General features: G+C 41.0%; 1 pseudogene; it reads left to right on the top strand.

Annotated features, from left to right (window-relative positions):
• The first annotated feature begins 3,392 nt into the window (after positions 1-3,392).
• Positions 3,393-5,130, top strand: LOC136483353 (extensin-2-like; annotated as a pseudogene).
• Positions 5,131-5,421: the final 291 nt, after the last annotated feature.

Raw genomic sequence — 5,421 nt, 5'->3', positions numbered from 1 at the left:
TGACTTTTTTTTGCTATGCATCTAGACAATATCTAGATACATATATAAAAACCTTTCATTACCGGAGCCGGAGTATTTTCATTAATAGAAGAAGATGATTCTTTCACTACCATTTCTAAATGAAATCATATGATTTTTTGCAATCCAAGGTATCTACATAAAAACCTTTCACTACCATAGCTGGGTTTTTTCCTGACGTTTTGATTGCTGCCATCGGTTTTCCTAAAACCGATAAAAACACAGACTAGACCCTGTAAGCTGAAAAAATTGACATGAGTGGTCTAGAATACTCCTGTCGATTTTCATAAACTGTCACAAATTTAACCAAACCTATAGGAACCGTTCACAAATTCTTGACGGGTACAAAAATATTGGCAGGAACGCTATACTGGTAGCCAAAAAACCGACAGCACTCCTTCACGCACTAAGAAATAAACCTTTGCACCCACAACTTCCTAGGCATCACAAAAAAAGATTGTCTAGGCACTTGTCTGAATTGATAGGTCGCTTTCTGGGATTCCCTGGCGGGCATGCTTACAGGATCGATTAGAAGCTCGCTCTAGTACCATGGCCTTTTTTGGATACTCATGTATCACAGTTTTAGGATTGGCTGACAGCCGCCTCGAGTACTCCCCTCGCTCTGTGTGATGATCGGCCCTGCTTAAGCAATCCAATCACTTGGGCCTACTGTGGAAACCCAATCTATTATGTGGGCCCGCATATGGTCCTTCTAGACCCACTCTGTTAGTAGTGCCTGATAAAAAGATAGAGTGGGAGAGCTCATCATCTCCGTGCCGCCATCTTTGTTGTTTCATCTTCCCATCTTCCTCCTGGAGCCCTCACAAAACACCAAACTTGCGGTTTACACGCCATTACCTTCGTGCTCTTCCCGTCTACCCGTAACCGCAGACCAACAGCACCACTCCATCTCAGCCATCACTCCGCTCTGACTCGACTGTGCCGATGCTAGCCCTTCCGCGTGCCATTCCACTCGCCTATGCTCGACCCCATTTTTGCATCCCAGGAGAGCCACCCGTCACCACATTGCCTCGCCGCCCATGCTTGCCCCCCTGAGCACACCGTGCCGCTTGCATGCGCCTGCATTACAATGGAAACGATCTTTCATGGCTGTTAGAAAGGATTTATAGAGGTGGATCTTTCATCCGTCTCTTCTTACGTGTGTCTAGAAATCAATCATTTCTAGAGATGGCTACCCAGCCGCATGTAGAATTTGATTTTTTTTTGAGACGGCTAGGAACATGAGCCACCTGTAGATATGGATTTCCAATGGCGGCTGTGGTTCCCAGCCATCTCTAAAATATTGTCCCAACAAAATTGAAAAATCAAATTTCAAATTCTGAATACACATATAGTGTGTGTCCCCTTTTTTCTACAGAATATCACATGTTCTTCTCCAGCATGTCTAGATAATTACACTAGTTTGGCTTTTTTTTAGATACATAACTTTTGCTATGTATCTAGCGTAAATCCACGTGCTTAGCAAAAAAACTATGTATCTGAAAAACTAGAATGGCTTACAATTTGAAATGGACAGAATAATTTTTTCCGCCAGTTCACAAAGAAAGTATGTGCATATGACCATTGTAGTGAAGTATAGAAGCTAACAAGATATAGCAAACTCACTTGGTCAATGTGCCGAGGATCAAGCTCCAAAAGCAGCATTGCCAAACAGTGGTTTTCCTAGTGCTGGATGAATAGTAAAGTGCCATTTCGATATAGTCTATTTGATCAAATATGGGAGTAATAGGACTCTTGCATATTCAGTTTTAACTCAATTTTCTAATATGGTCATGACATCATTATTCTATATTGGTAAACGTAAAAATTTCGTCTATCGGCAACTGACAATGACTGTGCATTGGAAACTAGAGTATTCCGTGTTCAATGGAAACCAATATATATCTCAAGGTTTCTATAAGATAACAGAAGTTGGCATTTGGCGACAAGTTCTGGATTTACCGCTACATAGTTGGACGATCTGTTAATGCTAAATAGGTTATATGATTGCAGATGAAAATAGTTGATTTTCTACTTCTCTGCATGATCATAACATGTTTTATGGTTGCCCTAGACAAGTCTATTTGGTTTTACAATTACGAGAGCCAAAATTCATACGTTCTAGACATCCACATTAGGTCCTATAGTGGTAGGTGAACAAAGTAGTATATTTACGGCTGTGGATGGACAAGGTAGTAAATTTACTCTTGATGGTCTTACTATAGTTAAATACATAAGATAGACAAGCGTCATTGCGCATTGAAGGCTAGTGCCATCCAGATAGATGATAAATAAATAAATACATATATACATACACAAAACAAATAGATAGGTAGATACAGATAGATAGAGATAGAGCAGAGATATAGATATATATAAATAGATTTTTCAATTCTATTATTTTTGGACAGATAGATAGATAGACGGATAAACAAAGAGATAGATTGTTACAACAAATAGTTAGGTAAGTACAGACAGATAGATAGATAGATAGATAGAAGAAAGAAAGATAGATACACAGACAGATAGACAGACAGACAGACAGACAGATAGATAGATAGATAGATAGACAGACAGACAAATAGATAGACAGATAGAGATAGAGAGAGAGCAGAGATATAGACATAAATATATTTTTTATTTTTGTTAAGTTTTGGACAAATAGATAGATACTCACACATACAGATAAAAAGTTAGGTAGGTAGAGATAGATAGATAAATAGAGATAGAAACTGAGATAAAGATAGAGTTAGAGATATAGATACAGATGTAGATATAAGGATAGATATAGATATAGATAGATATAGATATAGATATAGATATAGATATAGATATAGATATAGATATAGATAGAGATAGAGGTAGAAATAAATAAATTTTGACATTAAATCTTACTTAATGAAGGGTGGGCCTTGTGCAAGCGGTAGAGTCTTACCGCCTGTGACCGGAAGGTCCCGGGTTCGAGTCGCGGTCTCCTCGCATTGCACAAGCGATGGTAAGGCTTGCCACTGACACCCTTCCCTAGACCCCGCACAGAGTGGGAGCTCTCTGCACTAGGTACGCCCCTTTTTTTAAAAAATCTTACCCAATGGCCCTGTTCGCTTATCTTATGAGCCGTACTATTTCAGCAAACGAACAGTGTTTTTTCTTATAACAAATCAGCGAACCGTACTTTCAGCCATGACTTTTCAGCAAAGCGAATAGGGCCAATGGTTTGGGGTGCTCCTATATAAACACCTACACACTAACGCAGCAGAAAATACAGATACAATGCACACCACTCCTGATCCCTAAATAAGGGCAAGCAGGGAAATAAGGAGGAAAAAAGAAAAGAGTAGTATTGTCCTCTGGCGTCAGTCACCAAGTGCTATACAATGAGCAATGTATACCTGACAAGTGCTATTTTCCTAATACATATGATCATTTATTCAACCACTCCATCATGGCAAGGTATACATAGAGAGAGATATAATTACTTATACTTTGCATTCACTAGTAGAGAACCTAGCTGTAGTCCCGGTTCTCAACCCCCTTTAATCCCGGTTTTGAAACCGGGACTATGCAATCGGGACTAAAGGTCTTGATTTTTAGTCCCGGTTCCTCCAACCGGGAGCAACCGGGAGTAGAGGTGTTTATTGGGTAAAAAAAAAGTTGCAGCTGTGGAGATTCGAACCTACGACCTCCCATTTCAGCTCTTGCACGCGTTATCATCTCACCTACCACCACACATCTAACTTAGATAAGATATGCTTTCCTTTTAAATTCAGTTTGGAGACACCTTTAGTCCGGGTTTGAGACATAAACCGGGACTAAAGGTACCTTTAGTCCAGGTTCGTGTCTCAAACCGGGACTAAAAGTCACACTTTTAGTCCGGGTTCATGTCTCAAACTGGGACTAAAGATTCTCGCACTGACGTGCCTCTGACACACCTCGGTAACCATTACAACCGGGACTAAAGGGTAGAATTAGTCCCAGTTTGTATTACAAACCGAGACTAAAGGTCCAGTCCTCCCTTTAGCCATGGTTGCAATTTTTAAACCGGGACTAAATACTTTTTGGCCATGGGATGAAAGGCCGTTTCTCTACTAGTGATTGTTACATGTTACTCCCTTCCTTCAAAGAATAGCTCCCTTTGGCTTTGTGTTATAAGTTAAACGACTCTAATTACTTCATCCAAGTTTGTTATGAAAAAAATATAAACTAGTACAAGTCCAAATAAAACACACTATGAAAACATATGTCCTGAAGGATTTAATAAAAGTAATATGAAGGTTTACATGTTGGAGCATTTTTCTCTAAACTTCATCAAAATTAAAGAAATTTTACTTTGAACAAATTTTGATGGAGCTATAATTTGGAACTAATGGAGTACCAATCAACATGTTTTGATTATATTGTATTATGTTGCATGCATGTCTAGGCCAAGACCAGCTCGAGGCATGGCATCATCATCACAAATCACCACCGCCGCCGCCAATGGAATCACCACCACCACGCAGTTTGTCTGAAATGTCACACCATTACCACCACAGGTCGCCTCTGCCACCGCCAATGCTGCCATCACCACCACGCAGTTTGATAGAGACATTACACCATCATCACCACAGGTTACCATAGCTGCTATCTGTGCCATCATCACCACCACGCCATTTGTTCGAGACGTCGCACCATCATCAACACAAGTCACCTACGCCACCTCCAGTAACGTCATTGCCACCGAGAAGTTTGTTTGAGATGTCACACTGGCATCACCACCACCACCGCTGGTGCCATTGTCACCACCACGTCGTTTGTCTGAGAAATCACACCATCATCATCACCACATGTCGACACCACCACCACCTGCCTGTGCCATTGTCACCACCACGCCGTTTGTCTGAGACATCACAACATCATCATCACCACAAGTCGCCACCACCACCACCTTTGGCGTTGTCACTACCACGTCATTTGTCTGAGATGTCGCACCATCATCACCATGTGCCTGTCTCCACCACCACAGCCAGTGCCGCCATCACCAGCACAGTCGTTTGTTTGAGACATCCCACCATCATCACCACAGGTCGCATCCACCACCGCCTAGTGCCATCGTCACCACCACAAAGTGTCTGAGACGTTGTAAACAAATTATGCCAAATAAAGAAGTCCGTGACATGCTACTGCTACAACAACAGATTCTGTTTGACTCATGATTGCAAGAACATGTGCAAGGAGAACTTTTTGCTGCATACATGCTGTTGCCCACATTAAGCACTGTAATGAGCATTTGTTTGATGCGGACTCAACAAAAGAGGGTTCTTTTTGTTGCATACATGCTGCTATATTTCGTTCTAGATCCACATGAATATACTAACCTATTTCTACTTCTACTAAAGCACTGTCTTTTTCTATACTAAGTCTACC

The sequence above is a fragment of the Miscanthus floridulus genome, chromosome 9, assembly GCF_019320115.1.
Source record: "Miscanthus floridulus cultivar M001 chromosome 9, ASM1932011v1, whole genome shotgun sequence".
Classification (NCBI taxonomy): Eukaryota; Viridiplantae; Streptophyta; class Magnoliopsida; order Poales; family Poaceae; genus Miscanthus; species Miscanthus floridulus.
Note: the sequence above shows the minus strand (reverse complement) of the source record. Positions and strands in the feature narration are given on the sequence as shown.